The sequence below is a fragment of the Diabrotica undecimpunctata genome, chromosome 10, assembly GCF_040954645.1.
Source record: "Diabrotica undecimpunctata isolate CICGRU chromosome 10, icDiaUnde3, whole genome shotgun sequence".
Taxonomy (NCBI): domain Eukaryota; kingdom Metazoa; phylum Arthropoda; class Insecta; order Coleoptera; family Chrysomelidae; genus Diabrotica; species Diabrotica undecimpunctata.
In genome coordinates, this window is record NC_092812.1 from 22,646,363 (window position 1) to 22,674,097 (window position 27,735).

General features: G+C 32.9%; 1 protein-coding gene across 3 annotated transcripts in view; it reads left to right on the forward strand.

The window, feature by feature from the left end:
• Positions 1-27,735, forward strand: part of LOC140452009 (lachesin-like) — a 461,558-nt gene that overhangs the window by 173,582 nt on the left and 260,241 nt on the right. The gene's annotated exons all lie outside the window — the stretch shown is intronic.

A 27,735-nucleotide genomic window follows, 5' to 3' on the forward strand; every position in this document is an offset into this window, starting at 1 on the left:
TGAAATCAGAAGAATACAGTTTGCAGGTGGATTGCTAATAATGATCCCTTATTGTATAGGATTCTATTTACTGACGAAGCCCAGATTACAAGGGATGGAATAAATAAATCCCGCAACTCACACATTTGGAGAGACGAAAATCCGCATGCAATTCGCGAATCTAATTCGCAATATAGATTTTCAGTGAATGTTGGGATAGAAGTAATGATATATAACTAATAGGCCCCCATTTTTTGTACTGTTCACAGGTGCTGTGTATTTAGATTTCTTGCAAATTATTTTGCTGAATCTACTAGCGAATGTAGTCGCCCGCGGTATGTACTTTATGCATGATGGGTATCACCATATTTCTCAGTTGCTGTTCGTCAACATCTTCATGCATCTGATGGAAATATGTGGGGGGACACGGGGGACCTAATGCATGGCCTCCTAGATCATATGATTTAAACCTCGTCGACTATTCCACATGAAAAGAAATGGTGTATCGAGAAAATATAAATACAAGACAAGAACTAATTGAAAAAATTATTGATTTTTCAGGAAATCAATTAGACATCTGATGGTCTGGCGAAGATACCAGGGTTAGGAGCTAAGAAAAGGTTAATGCGAGTTAATAACAAAATAAAGTTAGTCGATATCGGCATAGCTCGAAACAAAGGAAAAAAAATATAATAAAATATGTACATAAGATGGAAGGCAACCGTATATACGTATCTCTGACTATTGGTCGTCTTCAGTATAGTGCAGCCAAGTTAGAAAAGGAGTATGTTAACTTGGGAAAAAAGCACTACAAGGACAATTCAACCAATTGGTGGCACAAAGCATAGTAGGTCCTGTTAAATGCTTCGATTTTTCGTACTTCAGAGTCATAGGTGAACTGTACAGTTGGCTACGACCAATATTCTGAGGTGTTCTTTCACGTATCTTCTTCACAGTTTACAGTTATAATTTGAGTCTCTTCATTAAGAGTGTACTTAAATTTAATAATAAATAATCTCAAATCGAATTTTTTTTATTTCTCTCCATTTTATCTGCTTATTCTTATCATCCTTTTTATTATTTTCCTGCACGTACTCGTTAAAGTTTTCGAGTGAAATGAAGTGCTCCATCTTCATTTCTTCACATTTAAACTTCTTAGAACTGTTTCTTACTGAGCATTCATTCACGCACTGGGTACAAAAATATAGGGTACTTGTGTTTGTATTTTTCAATGACTCCGAAATCTTCATCGCATTCCATGAAGGTATGTCCCAGTTTAAGGAAGTTGTGGTCTATTATTTCTATCTGAGTTTCTTTAACCACGTACATAAAAAATTTCATAATGTGTTTGTTCTTCTTTTGTTCTGAACAAGAATCACTAAATGCAATAAGACGTCGTGTATTTTGACTAAGGCCAGCAATAAATTTCCAAAGACATGAAGAAATTTCCATAGAGCCTCTGGATGCAACTGATTCATTTCACACACACACACACACACACATATATATATATATATATATATATATATATATATATATATATATATATATATATATATATACAGTAGTCTCTCTTTAAAACGATTCCCTATATAACGATAATTCATCTATACCGATGAAAATAGTAAACATTGGTTGGTTCGTCATAAGGACAATGTATTAATTCTTTCTCTATACCAATATCGTTATCTCTTTATAGCGATAACTTTTCAGCGTTCAATAGTCGATGACAAATGTGTTATTGTGTTTAAAGTTCAGACTTCCTAGGTCACGAGTGGCAAGGTCATTGTTGTTTCGTTTTGCGCTTAATAAATGCGGCCACCCATTCTACTCATTCTTATCAGAGGGTTAAGTGACTCGCTTTGATTGTTCGAGCGGCGTGCCTAACTGTTATCACACAAATGTTGTCATCTATTGACGACTTTTTATTTCCAGTTTGAATTGTATCTCAGTGTGTCAACAGTCAACATGTTTTTGAAAAAGCGTAAAGTGCTCTCGGTGGAGGAAAAGTTATCGATAACTCGAGCAATAGAGAAAGGTGAAAAGCAATCGGATGTCGTTCGCCGTACATCGGCGGGGGTTGTCTCAGTCAACTGTGGCTACGATATGGAAGGACAGATGTAGGGTGGTAGCAGGAAGAAGTTGCAGAAACCTCAGCACGAAGATTTAGATCCCGCTATGCTTCAGTGGTTCCAGCAACAGCGTATGCTGTACAACCATATCCAACTTTCTGGGCCTGTGGTCAGGACAAAAGCTGAGTTTTTTCAACTGAGCTTGTAATTGAGAATTTCAAGGCATCTGAGGGGTGACTGAAGCGAAAACTGTTAGTGATAGGGAAGTCGAAAAACCCACGTTGCTTTAAAAACATAAAAAATCTATCGGTGACCTATAAAGCAAACAAGAGTGCGTGGATAACTTCGGAAATTTTTGAAGAAGCGATAAGAAAGTGGAATATCGAGCTTAAAGGGAAAAAAATTCTTCTGCTTGTAGACAATTGTCCTGCTCATCCTGTACTGTTCGACTTTCAAAGCATTGAACTTTGTTTTCTGCCAGCAAACACAACAAGTATCCTTCAGCCCATGGACCAAAGTGTCATTAAGAGTTTGAAAAGCCATTAGAGGAGAAGACTTTTGATGGAATTGGTTGAGAACAATGGCGATCTTAAATTAACCATTCTTGACACCATCCTAATGATTAGTAAATCCTGGAACGAGGTGACAAGCAATACAATAAAACATTACTTCAGACACGCAGGGTGGCTGGAAGATCAACGATTGACTGATGATGAAGATGACCTGCCATTAGATGTTTGGACCAGAGAGTTTGAACTTACTATCACTTACGGACCGGAAGAGCTAACAGATTTTGAAGAAGTTGATGAAAATGTAGCTAAAACATCTGGACGTTCTGACGAGGACATCCTACAAGCAGTTCATGTAGAAGAAGAAAACAGTGACCCGGAAGTGGAAGCAGAGCCAGAACCAGCGCCGACTCCTCAGTACTGCATCGATTCTTCATCCACCAGGAAGACGATATGAGTGCAGTGGAAGATTCTCTGCGTCTTCAGGACAAGGTCAGGTCAGTTCTGTGGAAAGGGAAAAGGAAACAGACCAAGGTGACAGACTTTTTTGGTAATGTAGGCTAAATATATTTTAAAGTAGCATATTATTTTGTTATTGTACAGTATACATGTTTTAATTGTAGTCATTTTTTTTGCTTATATTATTCCTTAATAAATCTATGTGGTGTACAATACAGTGTTAATTCATTTATATTCGTTTTGATAATTTTATTAAATTAAAATAGGCTATTTAGTACAGCATTATTAATATTACAGTACTGAATTTTGTCTCTCTCTCTCTCTCTCTGTATAACGATCTCTCCTTATAACGATGAAAATTCCCGGTGCCTTGTATATCGTTATAGAGAGAGAGGACTGTATATATATATATATATATATATATATATATATATATATATATATATATCGAAGCACATTTCTTGTACAAATTATGGATCCCAAAATTATATGTCCATATTACTCGCATATAAAACACTTTGTTGGTTATAAGTGCTGGTGTAGGTAAAGTTTTTTGCAGATCGAAACAAACTGATACCACTTCTTTATTCCTTGAGGTTTCGGCCACTATTTTTGCCTCTTTTTTGGCTTGTATTTCCAATTCGGCTTTTCGGTGATGAAGCTTTCTCTCTCGCATATTATTTTCTTTTTATCTGACTCACTTGTACACGATTTTATTGTGTTATTATGTTTAGAATTTACAAGTATCGGACAAGGGATGATAAAAACTTAGATTAAATTCGGTATTAAACACTCTCCTGTAGCACCATTTCTTGACAGGAGCTTCATTATTTTCTTGACAGTGCTCTAGGTAACACTTGTACATTTTTTATGGCGAAAAATGAAGGAAGGTTTCGTCTACTGGGATTGTAATGTCTGGTGGAATGGCTGGTATATGTTGCAAACATATCAGTATGTCGTTTTACCTTATTAATTACATCCTGTGATAATTTATTAGGACCTGGAGCTCTTTGGAACTTACGGAACTTTCGAAACAATACTTTTAAAAATTGTGCACGTTTAAAACTATGCACAAACAATATTGGCATAATTTTTAGTAGTCTGGTTGTACCCAACCAGTTAATATTTGTGATTTATATTTCAACATTAAGTTATCTTTTCGGAGAACTGACGCTGAACAGCAAAGTTTAGTATTCAAAACCGGTCGCTCAAGATAAAATAAACTGATTGTAAGTCGAATATATATTTCTTTTTGCCTAAATAAAAAAAAGCTTTTCATTCAGTACTATTTATTTTGATCAAATTTTAATAATGTAAATGAAAACGAAGTAGCTTTTGTACAATGTACTTATAAGTGAAAAGTTAGTCTTATTAGATGTAAACGCTCGTATGTTGATTATACCGTAAGTTCTACTGCTGACTAAATTATATTTATCGATCGCTCCTTTGCCAAACACAATTTATTTAATAAAAAATTACCTGTCCATCAAAATTTTGAAGCCTTCACGATGAATTAATTATATATAGAACTGGATATATGCAGATTCCGTTTCAATGCTACCAAAATGTTAGAAAATATAACATAGCCGCATTGAGCCAACTTAATGTATGATCGATTCGCCAAGCCTTGAAATAACACAATCTTGATAGAGTGAGGCAGCCATCAAATTATATGTATTAAAAATTAGCTCTTAATCTTTCGCTTCTAAAATAGCATCTCATAAATATGTTCCAGAGTTTGCTGATGAAAATGAACGTTAAAAGTAATTTTACGTGGATTTATGTAAATAATTACTTCTTAGGGTTTTACTAGTTAAAATAGGGATTTAAATTATAAGTAATGAAGTTGTAAGCCCACTGTCTGAATAGTATCATTAATGATAATAAAAGTTTAAACTTTTAGTAAGGTTCATTTATACACTGTGACACTGTTCGATTGGAAAAACTAATGTAAAGTTTGAAGTTATCATCTGATTTGAATATCATTGTTTAACCCTTTCAGACCTGGTGTACATTGCAATGTACATTGAGTTTAAGTAATCCTATCCACTAAGATAATATATTTATTAAAAAATGCATAAATCAGCATATTTGCCAATTTAAGCAATTTCTGGTAGACATAAATAAATCAGTTGCTCTTTAGTTTTCGGTTTAAACGTATTGTGTTACTTTAAAAATTATTAGTAATGGCGGAGTCGACCAATGCTTCGTTAACTACGTTAGCTTCTTCTTAAAGTAAAGCATCTCTAGAACGCATTTTCTTCTACTCCAGTGTTGGTCTTTAGCCCTGTTATCACAAAGACACAGAAAACAAGGATATTTTGTATAGCCACCTTATTGTCTGAGGAGAAAGTTCAAGACATACTTGATGTTTTTTAGCACCAGCGATATTGTTTTATATTCTTCTTTCATTTTTGTAGAATGCCTAATTGGTATACTTCCATATTTGTTGCCATTATGTAGAACGACACACGTTAAACTTCGTTTGGAACTGTCGCTAAAAAGACGCCAACCCATTTTTTCTAACAGTCCTTTAATATTGTTTCAAAAGACCATATCATCTTGCTGAGAAAAAAAAAGGCAAAAGATCTTTTTCTGTATTACGGTAGTATGTAATTTTGGTGTCTGGGTGAAGAAGATTATTTTCCTGTAGTCTGGAGCAAGCAACTCGGAAGAATCCTTTGAAAGGTTCAAATCTCTGATAAGATCGCTTAGCTCTTCCTGAGTAAAGCGCTCAGGACGTGTCGAATCCTCTTCAAAATCACTGTCGTATTCCCCAAATCTTTTAGTCTGTAGTTCATCAGATAACGTTTCGACATTATCCTCTGGTAGACTACTAAATATTGGAATGGGCATCTGCTTAAGCTGATGTGGAATTGGTCTTATTGCTGAATCCAGGTTAGGATATGTCCACGTACGTCGATTGTTACGATTAATACCCTTTATATTTACAAGACAGAAATAGCAATGGTCAAAATGATTTTTTGGTTCCCTCCATACCATTGAAACACCAAACTTTAAACATTTTCGTTGTCCTTTCGTCCACTGTTGCAAGTTTTCAAGACAAGTTTTGCACACTACATGTGGAGCCCAGGATTTATCTTGATCTTCTAAATGAACACCAAAATAGGCTTTATATTCCCTTTTTATAAAATCACAAACTGGTTTTCTACTTTCCTTTACAATGTACTCGCCACATATGTAGCAAAAAACGTCCAGGTCATTTACACAACAACGCCTGCTTGTAGAAGTCATGGTTTTCAGTTGTCAAAAACAAACTCTTTATTTACCTTACTGGTTTACTTATTAGACAATAGTTAACAAGCCATTAGCGCTAATTTTGTTGGGCTGTGTTATTTAATCATTAAATGATTAAATTTGATAAAATACGGCTTTCTCTTTAATGTGGTACTTTTAGAATATATGTAGACCTAATAGTTTCGCATAATAACTTTGTATTTTCGCACAATTACTGTTAAGTGAAGTCAAAACTGTTCTTGAAATTTTTATATCTGCATGAATGTGATATTGTCCCTATTATCACGCAAAATTAAAGTTATTTGTGCATTTTTAGAAAAGTTATTATTCATTTTTGAACAATCGACTTTTGAAACTATATTTGCAATAATTAACACGTTAAGCCCCATGTGTACCACATTGGCACACACTCTAGGTTTATCTGGGACCGTGTGTACCGCGAAGTGTTGTGTTCCTAAAGCTGTGGCTTGTCGAGGATCGCATTTAACCCTTAACTACTGACGTGGATGTTTCAGGACGTAGACTCTGACATGCGGTATGTCATACCGTTGCCTATTCTCCTTTGTTTTTAATATAAATTTATCTTATATCACTGTATTTGTTTTTTATATCAACTACGGAATGATTCTTCACATTGCTGTAGCATAATATACTGCTACAAGTAAAATAAACTTTACTTTTTCAAGAATATTATGAATGCATGCATAATATTTAAAAAAATGGTGGACGTTACTACAAAATCGTTTATAAACTAAATTACAAGAAAAATTGATTACTTGTGACTAACAAATGGTAAAATAATGTTAAAAGAAACAGACTAATGATTTAAATTTAATGAGAAACTAAAATACAAAATTCTGACAATAACCAAAAATTACAATAAAATAACTAGTCATTTTGCGCGCAAGGTCCGCAATTTTTCTTTGTACACTGTAAGCACACTGGTTTTCCACAAGAAAAGCACACATAAAAAGTCTTTCGCTTAAATGCACTTGGGCATAAGTAACACGTCTTCTTTTTCTTAAGCCTTTCTTCAAAATCTGCTTCTTTTTGACGTTTTTGTCCTAGTATTCGTTCAATACCACATAATAATTCTCTCGGGATTCTGGGATTTTCGAGTCTTCTTTGTAGATGAGGTAAAACTAATTGTTTCGCCAACTCATTTGTGTAGTTTAGCCTTTCCATATTATCTTCTTGTAGTGATTGGTACACAACATGCGAATTAACAGCAGCTATATCAATGATGCGGTAAAAAATAGTAAGTGGCCATCGGCGAGAACGACGTTTTACAGAATATTTGGCACACTTGGCATCTAAAGTATCGACACCTCCTTTCGTACGATTATAATGAGCTATAATTTCTGGTTTTCCAGTAATCTGATCCGTGCCTATGGAATGGTGCATCGAAGAAATAAGTAAAACAGCCCTCGATTTTTTTGGCACATGGGAAATTAGGGATAAACTTTTCGTAAATCCGTAAGTAGATGAATTTACTTGCCTACATCGGTGTGGCTGGAATTCCGGAGGGATTTCCCGTTTATTTTTCTTGAGGGTTCCCACATACGTTAACTTCTTTACTTCTAACTGCTTTACTAATTCTATAGAACTAAACCAATTATCAGCTGTGATATTACGGTTAGTTCCATAAATAGGTTTAGCAAGCCAAAGAACAGATTGAGTTGGTTTATTCATGTTCTTTTCTTTCTCAGATAACTCAGTTCCGTCAGTGTCCTTGCCTCCATATATATAGGCATTGTATAAGTAACTTGTTCGTGCATCAGTCAGGCACATTATTTGAATGCCATATTTCACAGGCTTATTAGGATTATACATTTTAAACCTACACCTTTCCCTAAAGCCGACCAACATTTCATCAATACAAACACATGTGCCTACGGAATACAGTTTTTGACAATTTGATATGAATATAATGGAAATTAAAATAGCTAGCCCAAATCCGACACCCTCATTAGGCTAAAAGGAAGGGGAGAAAGAAAGAAAGAAAGATATGAATATATTAAATATGTTACTAATGGCTGCTGTTGGCTCTATCTTTTTTCTTTCTTCTCTATCCAGAGGGTTATCAAAACGTAAACATTTTAAAAATATTGCAAATCTTTCTTTTGACATAACACATCTGAATATATCTCTACCAGTGCATCTGTAGCAAATATAGAATTTATATCTTCGTCATTGGATTTGAAAGCTGATGAGTATAAAAGCAATCCCTAAAAGGCTTTTAGTTCTATTTCACCAATTTCATTTAGTTCTGGTCTATTCATTCTTTTATAGTTTTCACGAATTGCACGTAATTTATTATTTGTCCATTTACGTATTTCTTGTATTATATCCTCAGAAATAAGAAAATGAAAAAAAAAAAAATGATGAAGTTTCGTTTCTTACATCTCTGGACAGCACAGCTGGTACTTTTGTTACAAGGTTGTGTAACGGAGTTCTTACATTTTTCGAGGGTGCTGTAGTAGACCACTTAAAACGATTTTTGTCATAAAAATATGACTTACCATTATCATTTAAATGATATTCGTCTTCAGAACTTTCCGACTGCTCACTTCCGGTGTTGTGTGAACTTTCAATACATACTTCTTCGCTTGCATCGTCAACATCACTATCACTAAAATATTCTAAATCACTAGGTACTTCGTCAGCCCATTGAGATAAAACAGCCTCAAAATCATCATCTGAAAGCTTTACAGTTTTGCGGCTAAATTTAGAACAACTGGATGAACTTGCTGCCATACTAACAGCAAAAGAATACACTACACTGCTTTTAACTATAGAAACGTAAATACTGACATGCGGTACTTGATACCGCAAGAAAACTGTATGTCAACGTAGCTCAAAGACTAAACGTGTACTAAAACTGCAGCAATTGAGGGCAGGTACAATTAAACCCCACTTGAAGGTACACAGATGGTGTTCTAAGAATCTTTTATAAAACACGTTTTACAACAAAATATATTTTCGGCTCGGTATGGCATACCGCATGTCAGTGGTTAAGGGTTAAAGTGCTTTCTTATGTATAAATTTGTGTAAATGTTCTGTGGTAAACAAAATCAGAGGTCGGTCCGTTAAACCACGCGTTCACAAACAGGTTAGGTTATAATTTCTAACACACTTCAGTCAGTTTTGGGTCGAACGTTTAACGAGGTTAAGACTATTTTCTCTTCAGTTTTTTGTTAAAAAGTGGAACTAAAAAAGAAGATAATGTTCCATAAAGGACTATCGGAATACGAACTTCGCAGAATTGCTGAGAAGAGTGACTTTAGTGATATCAGTATGCCTAAAAGTACGTTTTATGATTCCGATGCCGATCCAGTGTACAATGAAAATTTTACTGATGGTTCTTCAGACTCATGCAGTAGTGATTATGAGTCTCGTAGAAAAAAAGATAAAATTTGCAAACAAACACAAAATTGCAAAGAATTTACTGCAGGTCCTAGTTCTAACCAAAAGAAGCCTGATACAAGAAGGAAAAGTAAGTTATTTAGGAATGCATAATTTCTGTTTGTAGTTTACTTTTTTTGCTTTGTAGAAAAAGCTGAATCTGCAAACGTTAGCCTGGAAACTGTTATTGACGATGTTGTATCAAGAAATAAAATAACATGAAGCGATGTGCCAAATCCTAATGATCTCAATATGTTCCAACTATCCTTTACTTCAGGAATAAATCAGGAAGAAATTGCAAAACTTACAGACCACAAACCAATAGATTTCTACCTACTGTTTATCGACCGTCAAGTGCAAGATTTGTTGGTTACTGAAACTAATAAATACGCCCAACAAACAATAATCGCTGGTATTGTAAATGAATCAATAACGAAACATTCGCTTATGAGTAACTGGAGACCAGTTGACAGAGAAGAATTGCTTCGATTTTTGGCTCTCATTATTTGGACGGGGTTAGACAGAAAACCCGAACTCAGAGATTATTGGAGTAACAATTTACTTTACAAGAATGAAGTTTCTAAAATGTGTGAAATAAGTAGAAGTCGATTTGAAATAATATTACACTTCTTTCACATTTCAGATAACAAGAGCTGTCCACCTGGAAACAGACTCTACAAAATTTCTCCACTTGTACAAATACTAAATGAAAAGTTTCAGAAAATGTATACTCCTACAGAATCGTTATGTATTGACAAAACTATGGTGCCATTTCGTGGCAGACTTAGTTTTTTGAAATACATTCCTAGAAAAAGACACAAATATGGAGTCAAATTGTTTAAACTTTGCGTCGCAGATGGATAAACGTACGCCGTAAAAGTGTACGGTGGAAAAGAGATGCAACCATCTGAAAAGTAGTTAGCATCCAGAGTGATGGTTCTCATGCAACAACTTCTAAAATAGATACAGGCAGAACTTTATATACTGATAATTTTTATACGAGTGTTGACTTGGCCCATGATTTAAATAATAGGAAAACCCATTTAGTCGGAACATTACGTGCCAATAGGAAATATAATTCAAAAGCGGTAGTCGATGCAAAATTAAAAAGAGGTGACATGCAATATCTACAGAGTAATACAAAAGTTGTTATCGGAAAATGGAAAGATAAATGGGACCTTTTTGTTTTTAACGACCAAAGATATTCCTTTGATGATAGATGTTCAAACAAAACGTGGACCTGTTCCCAAACCATCGACCATTGTTGACTATAATTCTGCAAAATCTTTTATCGATGTGTTGGATCAAAAAGCTGCATATAATTCCCCTGTTCGACGAAGTATAAAGTGGTATCGTAAATTGGCTGTGGAATTACTAACAAATACCGCAATTGTGAACTCTTTAGTTCCCTACAAATCTGTTACCAGCAAACATCTCTCAATTATTGAGTTCCGTGAACAGATTGTTCAAAGTCTTTTAATGCCACAAACAACTTCTGAACACTTTAACAACTCTGCATACGTTGGACGAGAAAGAGAAAAGGGGAAGGTGTTCAGTATGTTATAAGAACTTTTCAAACCGTGAAGGAAGAACATCAGCGATGAAGAATGCCAAAAGGGTGTACACTTTTTCTCCGGCATGTGCCGTTACTACCGCATATATATGTGTTAAGTGTTTTGTGAATATTCATACATGTTCTTGAAAAAATAAAATGTTTTTGTATTTTTAAACTTAAAATACCTTAGGAAGAAGGTTTTTGATTATCTTCCTGGTGTAAGCCAATATGGCACACTGGTCCACATTAAAACAAATTACAAAAATAATTATAAATAAACCGTGTGTACCGTGTTGGTACATGCTGTTTTTTATTTAAAAAATTGTATTTTTTTAGAATAGAAATAAATAGTTAAGTATACACATTCTTATTTTAAAATTATTAAAAAAATGTTCCGGTCTGACAGAAAATTTATATCATGATAGTCCGGGGCTTAACGTGTAAGCAACAAACAAAAATAAAAAAAAATTATTTGAATTATATTCTCATAACAAAAATAACTTTAAAAAAGTTATTATGCTTTTTCAATAAAATTGTTTTAAAAAATACTCTTCTTTTAAATTTTAAAGACAAAACTCTTCCACCACCTAGAAGCTTATTCAAACTGCTGTTGACACACTTTTTAAAAAAACTAGTGACATGGGGTTATCTTTATCCTATGTAAAATCCAAAATTATAAACTTTAGTAGACGCCCCCCTTCTCCATCTCCACTTATTTTGATCAACAATGTCCCTCTTCCTGTTGATAAACAATGCAAAATTCTCGGATTAACGTTTGACTCACGACTAACTTGGAAGCAACATATATTTGCAATAAAAGGAGAAGCGTGCATAAGACTAAACATAATAAAAACTCTATTACATCATTATTGGGGATCTGACGAAAAGTCACTTCTTAAAATATACAGATCACTAATACGCTCCAAGCTAGATTATGGTTGTCACATATATATATATCCGCCTCCAAAACATATATTAACCTTCTAAACTCAATTCACAACACAGCCCTTCGTCTTTGTATCGGCGCTTTTCGATCTAGTCCTGTAGATAATCTATATTGCGAAGCTAACGAACCTTCTCTTTGTATAAGAAGAAAACAACTGCTACTCTCTTATGTAGCATCGGTATCAGCTAACCCCTCTAATCCAGTGCATCCCTTATTTGTAATGTCCACGTATAATTTACACAATACCAATTCCTTACCACCAATAAAACCTATTCCACTAATTTTAGCACAGACACTTAATGATATCTCTCTTACACATACCCTTCCTCTTTATCCCCCTCCATCTCCTCCTTGGATCATGTCCACTCCCAAATTTAACACCTCGCTCACCAACTTCGATAAAAATAAACATCCCAAAGGGATCATTATAAATGCATTTAAAGACATTATAGATACAAATAAATACGACCTAATATTATACACGGATGCCTCAAAAATGACACAGGAGTAGGCTGCTCTGTTACAACCTCTCATTCACTAATTAAGTCATCACTTATACCAGCCGTCAGCAGCGTTCATACTGGCGAATTATTTAGTATATTGCAAGCTTTTAACCATATATCTCCACCTAATAAGCAGGTTGCCATATGCACAGACTCTTTAGCATCAATCCATTCTATCAAAAATATATTTACTTTTCATCCAATCGTCCAAAAGATCCTAGACTCTTACCAAATTATCTTGTCCCAAAACATAACAGTTACCATAATCTGGCTGCCAGCTCATATTGGTATAGAAGGCAATGAAACTGCAGATCACTATGCTAAACTTGCTACAGCATCACCTGAAATCACCGATAAAATTCAAATTTGTAAGGACCTAAAATCATATACTAAAAGAAGAACCAGACTCCTTTGGCAGCAGCATTGGAACTCTAACCGTTCGATCTTACACGAAATACAACCGTCAATAACCAGTCAGCCTACATTTGACTATTCAGCCCTCTCAAGACGAGATCTCATTGTGATAAGACGACTTCGGATAGGACATTCAAAACTCACACACGGCTACCTAATGTCCTCTAGCATCCGTCCCTCCTGTCAAATCTGCCAATCATATTTGACAATCAAACATATTCTCACTGAATGTCATCAACATTCGGCCAGAAGATTACAATACAAACTCAAAAGTGAAGTACGAGATATCCTAAACAACCCTGACCAAATAAAAGCTGTGCTACAATTCCTTAGAGATGAACACTTATATCAAAAAATATAATTAGATTTTAATTTAGACATTGTATAACATATTATTATCATTCCGTATTATTGTAACATATTCTTAATGTAACACTTAATGTTTGTGTAATGAAAAAATCATGTTATAGTACCTGTGTAAGTGGCCATAGTAGCCGAGCACGTTAAAGTTGAAATAAAAAAAAAAAAAAAAAATTATTTTACTTTTCCATATAATTTGCGGGTATTCACCTTTATTATTTAAAATCAAATAGCGATCTTACATTTTTTATAGGTATATTGCTTATAAAAAAAATAAGTTTAATCTTTTGAATATTTTGTTTTTTACATAATATTATTATCACCAAATTTATCAAAAGCAGTTATTAGATACCTGTATCAAAGAGTATCACAAAAAAGACTTTTTATCTGGTCTGGTCTTTATCGTTCCTGGCATCCGTTTGAATCAGGACTGGAGCAGTATTAACTTATACATTAGCTTTAGTATTTATCGATCGCACTACTCAAAACAATCTGAATTTACGGCTAACGACAATTTGTACGTTGTGTAAGCTATTGCTAAAACAATCTACTTAATTGTCTATCTCTACTCTATGTAAATCTACAGTAATCAAGTTAGACGCCCTAGACTCACTGATACGTTTTAACAAGATTTGTTTAGACCTCAAAGTAGCCAGTCTGCCACCGAAAATGCCACTTCCATTTATTATCCATTTCATTATATTAGTGGCTTCCAAGACCGTACTCAAATATTTTCAGGGAAATGTTCGGGAGGGCGTTGTTAAATAATATCGGACATAATAAAATATCTCCTGAATAAGACTGAATCTCCATCTGTGTTACTTTGAGTGATAGATTAGCAGACAATGATTTTCAACACAAAACAATAATTGCATAGTAGTTTTTTTTATTTTAATAACGCATCAACTGCGAAGGGTCATTAGCGTATTTATATTAATGTGACAGTTGATACAATTAGTGTATATACATAAGTTTACAATAATAATATGTATGTGTATTACAATGTATGTTTTAGATCTTTTGAAGTAGTTGACACTCTTTAAGATGGGAAAATATTTTTTGGGTATCTGTATTTTCTTCTAGGACATCTCTTAGGGAGTTGGGTATGCTATATTTGAGTCGTTCACTGTTATATTTGGAACATTGCATTAAAAAATGTTTTACCGTTAGAACACTGTTGCACACTTCACACACTGGTTTATTTTTGCGCTGTAATAAATAGTCATGAGTAAGTCGTGTATGGCCGATACAGAGACGGGTAAGTATCACTTGCTCTCTTCTGTCTTTTATTTTTGGTTTCCAGAGATGTGGATGTTTGTTGACTTCGTATAGCCTTGATGGAGTGTTGTTCCAAGTTTGTTGCCAGTTTTGAATTATTTTAGTTTTAAGTATGGTTTTAAATCTTTTTGTACCAATATGTTACTTTCTTCGAACATCGGGTTAGTTATTGCGTTTTTAGCCAGTTTATCCACAACTTAGTTACCTTCAATTCCGACATGTGAAGGCACCCATAAAGAGTGAACTTGTTGTTCTTATTTGAAATGTTTTTAAGTTCTTTGTTAATAAGAAGTAGAAGGGGGTTGTCACAGTACAATTGAGTCAGTGAGGATAATGAACCTAGAGAATCTGTGATTATTATACATCTTTCTTTGTTTTTGTTTTGTATCAACGATAGTGCTTTTAGAATTGCGAATAATTCAGCCAAAAAGATGGTTGTAAGTGACGACAATTTTTGAAAATTTAATTTAGATAAGTATGATTATATACGAAAGTAAAAAGGATGATCAATTTAATGTGTTTGTTGAAATTTATTTGTAAATTGATCAGCAAAAACGTTATGCAGTACAGGATTATTTCGGTTTGATGACAGTGCTGCTGCATATGTTAGGCTTAGATATTGTCTTCTGAAAGAAAGAGGGAGTTCTCCACTTTCCCAATAAAGACTTTGAATGGGACTTGTGTAAAGGAATCTAAAGGAATACATAGACATTGTATTCCTTAGACATATTTTGTATAACATCCAGTGACTTTAAATGTATTTTTTTGGAGGAGTTATAGACGATGGCTCCGTAGTCAAGTTTTGATAGAATTGTGGATTTGTGAATAAGTATTAAACTTGAATAATCGGCACCCCAGTTTTTAAAAGGCAAGTGATTGTAGTAAATTTATACCAGGTAGACAGGATTTTTTCAGCTGTTGAATATGTGTCTTCCAAGTTAATTTTTTATCAAACGTCATACCCAAGAATCAGACTTCTTTTACATAATCAAGTTTTTGTTCGCGTAGATATAATGCTTTTGTTTGGATTTGATTTTTCTTTGAGAAACAGATCGCTTTCGTTTTTGAAGTGTTAAACTGAAGTCCACTTTTAACTGACCATTTCTCATATGTGATTAGGAATAAGTTTATGTGAAGTGATCCATATGCCATTTGAAATTAAACGAGTAATTTTATTATTAGTTTTGTGAACTTAAATTTGTCGTATTTTTTTCCAAAGTTGGCGAGGATTGGAATTTTCGTTAATGGAGGATACATAATCCTGCCAGGATGATTTTTTTGTTTTTTTCTGCTACCTGCTTAGCATTGGCTTAAAATTTTTGGAAGAACTTCCATCTGACGAACTTCAGAACCGCAAAACATGTTTTATCTGCTCACCTCAGAAAGATAGAAAAACATATATAAATAAACATGCATAAAATGTAGCGATCTTATTTGCTTGCAGTGCAGCAGAAAAATATGCAATATTTGTGCTGTAATGGGGGTCTAACTTTATAATTAATTGTAATTATTGAAAATCGGCGCGTTTACTTTAAATAGTTCTAAGTTTTTTTAATATTTTTGCGAGTGTACCTGTATTAAAAAATACATTTTCAGAATAGTAGCATCAATAGTTTCTTTTATGAATTAAAATATAAAATTATGCATCCAAAATCAAAATAAATGTTTCTATGGAGATATTTTTGCACCGGGTCCCTGAGACCGGATGTTTCCCAATATGTACTATAGACACATGTTTCGGTTTAAGAGTTAAATAAACTTTTTGCGTTTTTAGAAAATACAAAAGGTAGCAATGGCCTCTTTTAGGAAGTCCTAAAGATAAATATCAACATCAAAACGCTTCTTACTAATTTGCTTTATGTCCAACTAAACTTTGATAAACTAACTATAAAGAAGATATTGACATGAATAATAAAAAAAATCAAATAAAAATATAATTTTAAATCTGCAGAGAATAACAGTGTACCTAGTATACCCTGCCCTTCACAGACAGAGCTCAGCGATGATGAGTCCCTTTTCGACACTTTCAAGAGTCTCTAAAATAAGTCCTATTGCGATATTTTGTCTTTCTCTTTTCTTTTTCCTACACAATCTTTCACTTTAATCCAGTGAAATTTTAACGGATTTTACACTCGTCTTAAATGCATCCAACAGCTTATTCAAGAGACCGCTCCAGATGTTCTATGTTTACAAAAAACAACTTTCAAGGAAACTCATAAGCTGTATCTAAAAAAATGCATGAGCTCTCATATTCCATGTGAACGTTTGGGTTGAAAATCTCAAAATATCCTCATTAGGTAGCATTTAAGCAAAAAACGCCGAGAGAGGTCGATTTATAAATTTAGTTTTGCTTTAATTTTGAATATTTGTAACTATCTATTTGCTTTTTTAAATAAAAACTTATGTATTCGCCAAAAATAGAAAATGGAATTTTAAAAACGGCAGATATATATCACTATTATCCTAAGTTAATAGTTTTTTTATATACAAGGTGTTAAAATTCAAACAATTACTTAGGTATCAATAAGTCCATATATTTTACGCCAGTGAGGTTTCAGTCTACGAAAATTCCGCCGATAATTTTTATGCCAATAATTCCTGCCCATACATTAACCTTTTAAGAGAATTGGGTATGGGCTACCGTCATCTTGTTTACTAAATTGTTGTTCTGATGAAGAAACATTTGTTATTGTTGGACAATGGTTCTCTTCACTGCTGGATTGTGAGCACAATGCTTATCAACATCCGCATCTAAATTGTCCACAAAATAAATTTGTAAAAATTGATGATCTGCATGTGGTAGTGGTTACAGCGCCCCCAGTAAGTGATAAATTTGTTCTTGTATCTTTAATTTTTTAAGATTTGTTAAATAATTATTTCTGGTACATATTTTAATACAAACTTTAATATTATCAAAAACTATTTAAGGCATAATACCTTCAAATTGATCATGAAATTGTCCTGTACAAAATATGTTGAGCCAAACGATGTCATCTGGAAACAGCTGTTATGATAATAATGTTTAGAAGCTAATAAGTCACCCCCTTTTCAAACTGTTTTTAATAACATTTTAATAAAATCTTAGTTTTTATAAAAAGTTTTTATAATATACCTTAAAAATAAAGCCTCAAAGAAACGATTGCAATTTACAAAATACCACTAGAGTGACTGTTTAGACAAGTACAGTTGTTTAAATAATTGCACTTCAGGATAAACAAATTGAATAATTTATAAACTACTTGGTCGATTCATTTGAAATTTGGCACACTTTAATAACTTTTATTAACTGACAGAATTTTAGAATAAATTACTACAAAATAAGGATTTTTTATCAACTACCCCTCATATACATTTTAGAACCTTCGAATATCTGTATAATATTTTTTCAGCTTTTTTTTCTTGCTTGACTGAGGTATTTGTACTTGTGATTAATATCTGATTGCCGAAAATACATGTTTTTTTTAAATTTTTACCAGTGTATGCTTACTTGGATATTCTATAATTAAATAAATATGTTAAGATATCTTAAGTGTTCGTCTACAATTACTTAGAAGAGCACTACGAATTCAGATAACTGCACAGTAACAACCGTATAGTGAAGACACATTTACTAGAGTTGAACTTTATTTTGCTAACTTTAGAAGCATCTTGAAATTCGGTCGCATAGAAATGGTTTTCTGATTGTATATGTGCTCGATAGATCAACACAACAATTATCTAAAGATTTCCTCCGCCGTTATTTCGTTTTCAATATGAAAGTTTTGTCATCAACGCAACGTATTTGAGTACAATTAGTATTAATGAAAATATATTTCAGAATGATTAATAATAATTAAACTCACTGGAAGGCTAACACGTTTTGTAAAGGGACTTTACCACAGGTAACATTGCTGTAGTACTTATGCAATATATATACATATATAAATATATATATATATATATATATATATATATATATATATATATATATATACATGGAGCACCGAAATAAAGTTGATTGTGTAAAAATAGAGTTTATTATTAATTACAAAATTATATTCTTGCTTATATAATTGCAAAATTCAACCATACATTTCGTGTTTGACCACGTTTCTTTAGTGTTATTGAAACTCTTTTAAACTCAGGTAAATTGGCGAGTTGTGTGTGATATTTTATTGACCATCGATTATTTGGAATGTAAAATTTTTCGTCAGTTGCTATCATCAAGTCCTCGTAAACACTTCGTCTCAGGACCAGCAACTTTATGTGGAGTCATAGGTCGCCATGTTATCATATCCACTGGTTTCTTTAACATCTTAAAATATAATACCAAATAATGTAAACCAAATTGTAACAGATAACTTTTAACGGGTTTTTACCCTGATATTTAGTGGCTCAAAATATGTACACCTAGACACTGATGATGGAACATGGATTCCAAAAACGTTTTGTCTTCATGACATAGCCCGTTTGGGTTTTTAATTTATATACCTTTTATAAAGGATTTTTACTTAAATTTTTTGATTTAAAAATGTTTTATGAAAAAGTTTCTACTAGATCTAGCACATGGTTTGCTGCAAACAAACTAAAACTTCTAATAAAATGCATAATTTGTTTATATCTGCAAGTATTTTACATAATGATCCAGATAACAATGAAGCTGTTAAACTATTGGGAATATCCATACATCATCAATATCCATAGATAATCAACTGAACCGGTCAGCTCATATCTCACAACTAAAGAAAAAACTATCAAGTTCATTATTTGTTATTCGCCAGCTAGCAAGTATTGTCAACTTTGTAACATTAAAGATGACATATTTTTCGTTATTCCACTCTCACCTAAACTATGGATTAATCATATGGGGAAATTCAACAAATGCACTGCTTCAAGTTATGACTAAAATTCACAGAAAACGAGCCCATATAATAAAGCAGTCTGATGTTCACGTCCACAATACGCGAAACTGTCAATACTTACGAACAAATCGCTGTAGATTACATCTTTCAGATAAAAATTGCCTTAATTATATCTATTTATCAAAAACTATTAAACAGCTAAGCTGTAATAGTTTCATAAGCTATAAAAAAATATCTTCTAAAACATTGTTTTTACTGCTCAGAAGAATATATGACTCATTGCAGAACATCCACTGAACTGCTTATCGTGATTTTGCCATAAATCTTTTTCTGTTTAATATGTGTTCTTGTCGAATACTCATGAAATGAGAAGACAGAGTAAGCAGACGTGTATTGATCGTATGTATCGGAGACCAAGATCCGGCAGGAAAAGAGTCAGGGCTTTTCAGGTTGTCAAACAGCAAAATCCCTACCAGAAAAAGAAAAAAGCAGACCGTCAATTTAAAATTGGAACGTGGAATGTGACCAGCATGTTCGAATCCGGAAAAATACACAATGTAATCCAAGAAATGAAAAGAATTAACATTAATATTTTAAGAATAAGTGAGACTCGATGGATAGGAAATGGAAAATGTAAAGTTAGAGACCAGACGATATACTATTCGGGTAATAATGACACACAACATCGACATAGCGTGGCAATACTACTGAACAATGAAATCTCATAACACGTACAGAAGTTTCTACCTTTTAACAACTAAAAACGAAAGACAGAAAAATAATTTATCACAGTGACTAGCTTTGACTGTTATTTTTTCGCTGCAACGCTTGATATATCGGGATTTTTGCAGCTGAACAACAACAAACGTATTTGCCCTCTCTTTCCCTTATTGCCAATAAAATTAAGAATAATTATATTCGGGGAAGCCTAGGGCTTACATTAAGTGTTGCCAAAATGAGATAAAATAGGTTAAGATGGTTTGATCATGTTCAACATCGAGATGTTAGTCACCCAATACGAAGAATTGGTGAAAGGGTTCCTGAAAGTATTAGGGGAGAAAGACCAAAGAAGGCTTGGACGGAGCTTAGGTAGGACATGTCGGTAAAGGAGATTGATATTGGTATGGCACGATATATAATCTTGTAATGTAATAAGGGAAGTCGAGCCCGCACAAAGCTATGGACAAAGAGAATGATGATAATTATTTTTATTTTTTTGATAGAATATTAATAAATTTATGTACAAAAAATGGTCGCTTCGCATTGAAATAAGTAAACAATAGCCGGAGCAAGGCTTTTTCTGATGTGAATCCTAAATGTTCATCGTTCTCTAGAAAATTTCAATAGAATTCCTTGCAATTAAACCATCAATATCTAATTTTTTTTACAGAAGTATATTTACTTACTCTTCTTTCTATACTATTTATTACATAATTTTTACTGGAGCATGATACAAAACTAAAACCAAATTTTATTAAAAAGTTGATATTTTATTTTTTTTAAATACATAGCTAAAATATGATTTTTCAATTATAATCCTCTTGCATATCAATAGTAGGTACAAAATGTATATAATTTTTACAAAAAGATATTTCAATCATTCTGTAGAGTATTTCATTATTTAATCTGTGTTCTAAAATTAAATACGAGTATATAAAACATTGAATTACATAGTATGTAAAAGCGACTTTTTTAATATTAGTTTATTTCACGTTTTCAGCTTTTGTAACCAGAACAAACGCATAGGGGATATAACGGATTATTTTTTCACATTGCACAAATATTCTTAGCCCAATTTTTTTCTTAACCAAATGGAACCCTTATATTTTTTTCGCAAATGCAAAGAACGTAAAACTAAATGAGAATTAGGTGATTCCCCGAAGTTTTTCACCTGATACACAAAGGCACGCGTCACACGTTTTTAATGCTGTGTAATTATTTGGCTGGCAATGTTGCCAAAGCTTATAATTTAGGCGTTCTTTCTACAATATAAAAATACACAATACTAATTATTGTGTATTTACAAGTACAGTAATTATTTTATCTTATGTACTTAAGGTGGTAATTTAATAATTAAATAAGCGTTTTGGATTTTGTGATTTTTCATATTGTGTGTGAAAGGCAAGTTGAATTTTCATAATACTCCCTATATATTTTTTACATTATATGCCGTGGGGGGGGGGGAGAGTTTAACTACCAAACCCCCCCTGGATGCCTAAGAATCATCATCATCAACTAGCATCTAACGTCCACTGCTGAACATAGGCCTCCCGCATGCTTTTCCACTTAGTCCGATTTTGCGCCATCTGAATCCAATTTGTAGTCACTCTTTTTATGTCATCAATCTGTCCATCTCGTTGGGGGTCGATCCCTATTTCTGTTAGCTTGTATTCGGGGTCTCCATTCCAAAATTCTTTTTGTTCACCGGTCATCAACTGATCTTGCTACAATACCTGTCCAGTTCCACTTTAGTGTTGTTATCATATCAATAACGTCTGCTACTCCTGATCTTTTGCGTATAGTAGCATTTGGTATTCTATCACGTAGAGAAATTCCTAACATTATTCTCTCCATTGCCCTTTCCGCAACTTGTAGTTTATTCACTGTTGTTCTTGTGAGTGTTAGGGTTTCTGTGCCGTAGGTCATCACTGTCAAAATACACTGATTAAATACTTTTCTTTTTAGACACTTTGGAATCTTAGACCTAAAAATATCCTTTATCTTTCCAAATGCAGCCCAAGCGAGGTTTATTCTTCTTTTCGGTTCGATTGTTTGGTTGTCTCGACTTATTCTGATCTCATGGCCCAAGTATTTATAGGAGTCAACTGGCTCAATATCTTTGTCTTCTACTAAGATGTTTTTGTTGTGGACTAAATTTGTCATAAACTGTGTTTTTGAAAAATTTATTTTAAGACCAACTCTTTTTGTGGCAGTATTAGTTCTTGGATCTGTGCCTGATCAAAGCTGTCTGCAATAAGAACGATATCATCTGCAAATTTAAGGTTGATTAAAAAATATTCCATCTACATTGATGCCCTTTTCGTTCCAATCTATTGTTTTACAAGCGTATTCTAGCAAAGTTGTAAATAATTTAGGAGACATGTTGTCTCCTTGCCGAACGCCTTTTTCAATACGAAATTTTCCAGTATCTTCATTAAGTATTACACAGGCTGTAGCATGCTGATAGATGTATCTGATGAGGGATATGTATCGGTGATCTATTCTACATTGTGTTAGAGCTTGGAGCATTTCACTTTGATTTATCGTATCAAATGCTTTCTCAAAGTCGACAAAGACAAGTATCAGGAATCTATTATATTCAAAGTTTTTTTCAATCCACGACTTAATGGTTTGCAAATGATCATTTGTTCCGCATCCAGCTCTAAATTCTGCTTGCTCGCAAGGTTGATAGAAGTCTAGTTTTGATGTCAATCTTTTAGTTATTATCTTCATCAACAACTTATAAACGCGAGATAACCAGCTAATAGGTCTATAGTTCTTTAGCTCTGTTATATCTCCCTTTTTGTGCATGATTACTATAACAGCTTTATTCCACTGAGATGGAGTAACCTCTTTTGAAAGGCATAAGTTATATAATTGTGTCAATGCTTTCAATACTGTCTTTCCTCCTGCTTTAACTGCCTCAATAACGATTTGGTTATCACCAGCTGCTTTATTGTTTTCATTTGATTTAATGATTTTGTTATTTCTTATTCTTCGATTGTTATTTCTGGGATATCCTCTGAACCCACATTCTGGACTTTTCTCAACTTGGTACCGTCTTTCTTACCCCTTTCTCTATATAATTCTGTGTAAAATTCTTCAACTACCTTAATTATCTTATCTTTATCTGTTACCACTTTTCCATTTCGATCTGCGAGCTTAACGATATTCTTCTTACCTAGAGCTTGACATCTCTTCAGCAAATTTAAACTTTTATTTTCCTCGACTACTGTTGTAATCTTTTTTTGTGTTATATTGTCGTACGTCCTTTCTCACTGCTTTATTAATATCTTTATTAAGTTTTTGTAGTACGCGTGCATTCGTATCTTTCCTAGGATTTGTATTGCACTTTTTCTCTGCGTTCTTAATAGCTTTTATTAAATTATCATTTAAGGTTTCGACACCCATAACGTCTATATTTGTTGTCTCTAGACATCTCCTTCTTGGACATCTTGGATTCCATCCTATTGGGTGTGTTTTTGTTATCATTTTGTATCTTTGTTTTTGGAAATTTAGCACGATCTTCGCTCTTACCATTCTATGATCACTTCCCACTGAACAGCTATTAAGAACTGTTACATCATTGACCATGACTCCATCTGGACTTGCCCAGGTCCATTTTCTTTGGGGACTTTTTTTGAAAAAGCTATTTATTGCAAAGAGGCCATTTCGTACCAAGAAACCCAAAAACATTTCGCCTTTTTTATTTCTTTGTCCGAATCCGTAGGGACCTATTGCAACTTCGGACCCGTCAAGTTTACATCCCAACTTAGCATTAAAGTCACCCATTACTAGGTTGTGTGTAGTAGGCGCCAGTTTTACTGCATTTTCTAGGTCTTCATAAAAGGTTTCCACTTCCTCGTCTGAGTGTATAGATGTAGGTGCATAGGCTTCAATTATTTTAAGGCTGGTTTTTTTGTTAAGCTTCAGTACGCAGAGATATTGTATGCTTCAGTATGCGCCTAAGAATAAAGCTAGTCAAATCATAATTTATAAAGTAAATAAATTGGTTATTATAGAATTAGTAGAATGTGACAAATGCAAAAAAAGTTTGGTAAAGTTTGTTTAGCAGAAAATGGCTGACTTCAATTAGTGCGGTCGTAAATATTATTAAATTTATCTGACTTGGCCCATTGTTAAGACCGGTCCGGAACGATAAGCAAACGAGGTAGACAGAGTTGGTCTTTTGACAATTAACACTGACTAGACGGTACTCCTATAATAAAGCAAAGGATCCACAAAATTTACAATAATTACGACGACAAAAACAAAAAAACGGATGTAAAATATATTACTTTGCCTTTTATACCCGAAATTAATGTTTTCAAATGAGTTTTAAAACAAATTAAATCTATTTTAATTGCTAAGATTATAGAAAAACAAACATTAATAATAATTTGTGATTCTGAAAAGAACTGTTTTTTTAAATCGTACATAAACATTTGTAGATTTGATGACAGTATCACTCCACACATAGTTCTGTTTCGCTATCGCTATCTTCATCTAAATTAATTATGATCGGTTCAATTATATTGTGATCTACAAATCTACATGAATATATGAATGTTCTTTACTTATTATGTGTTGGACTGAATTTCTCCAACTACTTGGAAGAATATCATTGACACATTTTCTTACTAACTCTACAACAGTACTATTTAACGTTGGAGAAATATTTTGTGACCTCACGTTAGACATCAATTCGTGCCTAATATGTTCTATGGGATTAAACATACAATAATAGGGTCTAAGCTGCAGCACTGTATGTCCCATTTCCTCTGCCTATGTATCACAAACATATACTTTTTTTTTAGAAAATGCCTTTGAAACTTCTAAAAGCTTTTGTTTGGTGTAACATTCATCAAAATACATATCACTCGTCTCCATGTAATTTTGAATTTCCAATTTAGTATTATTCGAGTTTGGAGCCTTACTTAGTTGACGACTGTGATAGCTTGCATTGTCCATTACTATCACGCTATTCTGATGAATGTTTGGCATAAGATTATTTTTGAACCATCCTTCAAAAAGTTCTGCCGTTGTATCTTCATGGTACTCGACGCAGCAGTCTTTAATATTCTTTGCAGAAAGCCACAGGGTATTTGGAACCCAACCATTTTCTGATCCAGCATGTAAAATCGTTATTTTTTTCCTTTATTTGACGAAGCTTTTGTTTTACATTTACCGGAGAAATCGACAAATCTCTCTCTAGGTCGAGTTGAATGTGTGTTAAACCATGTCTCGTCGAGGTAAATTATCGGACGATTTTCAGAACAGAATTTTATTATCGAAGTTATATACTCATAACGCCATTTTTGTAATCTATAAGGTTCCATAATTACTTGTCTTTTGTCAATTATAAGCTGGTGAGGCTACAGCTTATTTGGGTTTCGTCAACATTGAGCCGTTGCTTCAGAGCTCTTAATGTAGGTATGCCTTGCTCTTCGTACATTGTATAGACTTTTGGACGTATCAAGTCGTTATCGGCACGTTTTTTTCTTGTTTCTATGGGATTTGATGTAATTCTTTTTACTGTAGTCAGAGGTAATTTCGTAAAATCGCATATTTGTAAATATTTCGTAAAATCGCATAGCGGAAGTTGTGTCAAGTCCTATTTTAAGTAAGGTAGTGTATATAGTTTTAATTACAATTTGTTTACATCTACAGATAAATGTTTCTTCTTTACCGGAACACTAGAAGAATCCCCATTATTATTATCCCACGGACGGCCCATAATAATAGAAAACGTAATGAATAAAATGAGTAATACTACTTAACACTTCCAGTGATACATAAAGACAAACAAATTTTATCAAGAACTCGTATTTAAATACTAGTTGGTGTTCAGTTCCATAAACTTATTATATAAATACCTGAAAACTACTTAAAAGGTGATTAGCAAAACCGCCGCGCACTATCATCTAATTCGAAAAACCCTCTTCAGTAAAGTTTCGTCAATATAAGCCTTATCTGTATTAATGAAACTTTAATGAGTTTGGATTGTACGCAATTAAATCAACATTAAGAAATGAAGATTGACAAATTTTACCAGGAAACATATTAAAATTTTACCTGAAACCGGGCCTTTTATATTATTATCGGTTAACCCAGGATGTTTATAGTCGGTACAAATTGAAGTCAACCATTTACTGCTAAACAAACTTTAAAATAGTTTGGTAGTAAAATATTTTTTCAATCGCTATAATAGTTAAACTTTTTTGAGTTCCAGTAAGATTCTTTATAAACAGTGCATTGATTTTTTGGACTAGATCTCTTTTTTTGAAATTTAATTTAGTTGTAAAATGTGAAGCTAAAATTTCCCGCTGATATTTAAGTAAGAATTATATTGTTTCTGCAAATAAACAGTCGTCGTTGTTGTTTGTTTGGGTTTATATGACTGCGGACACTAAATCCATTCGCCAATCTTACAATTTTTACTCATTTTTTCATTAATCATTGTTTCTTATATAATCTTATCCTAAATCTATTACTAAGTACTAAGTAGTATTGATCTCTAATACATAGTCTTTTTTTTGGTAATTTGTTTCTAGTTTTTTTTCTATTAGGTGCTTTTTAGTTATTTATAACTATAATAGGTGATGAGGTCCTCAGAGTTCCACAGCAAACTCTTCTGCAGCTATCTACTTAATTCAATAGCTACTTTACTGTAGACTGTCCAAGTTCCTCATTTTTTCTCTTTTTTTATTTTTATTTATTTTTTTTTATTTTTTTTAATTATTATTTATTTCTTATATTTTTTTATTTTATTTTTTTTATTTCTTTTTTAATTTGCTTTTTTTAATATTTTTTTTTATAATTTTTTTTATATTCTAACAAATTACAAAGAAATACTTACTCTATATTTATAATTACAATTTGATTTTAATATCTAAAACATGTTTATACAATAATCTATATAAAAACTCATTGTTTTCTAATGTTAATAAATAGTTGTCACAGCCAAAGAATACAGTGAATTAAAAAAATTATTAACCTTATCGAATATAAGAGAACAGTCCAAAATTTTATGTTGTAGGTTACCCATCTGACCACAAGTACATTGTGGACTATCAGCTAGGTTCATTTTAAACATATATGATGGTGTAAGACAGTGGTTAAATCTCATTCTGCATATAGTTCTTGTCATATCCTTTGTCGACTCCATTTTAGAAAACCAAGATTTATCCGTAATATAGTTTCTGATTGCTTTGTAATGGTTTCCTGTATTTATATTCTCATTAATATACCTTTCTTTCCATTCTTTCTTAAGCTCTTTGAATATGTTTGATTCTATATCTCTAGACGTACAAAGATAATAAGTTAATACTCCTTGTGTCAATACAGTCAAGATACAATTTTATTTTCTGCTGAAAGAATTATTATATATCCTAACAAGCCAATTAATAATAACATATCATTCAGGTTTCTTTTTA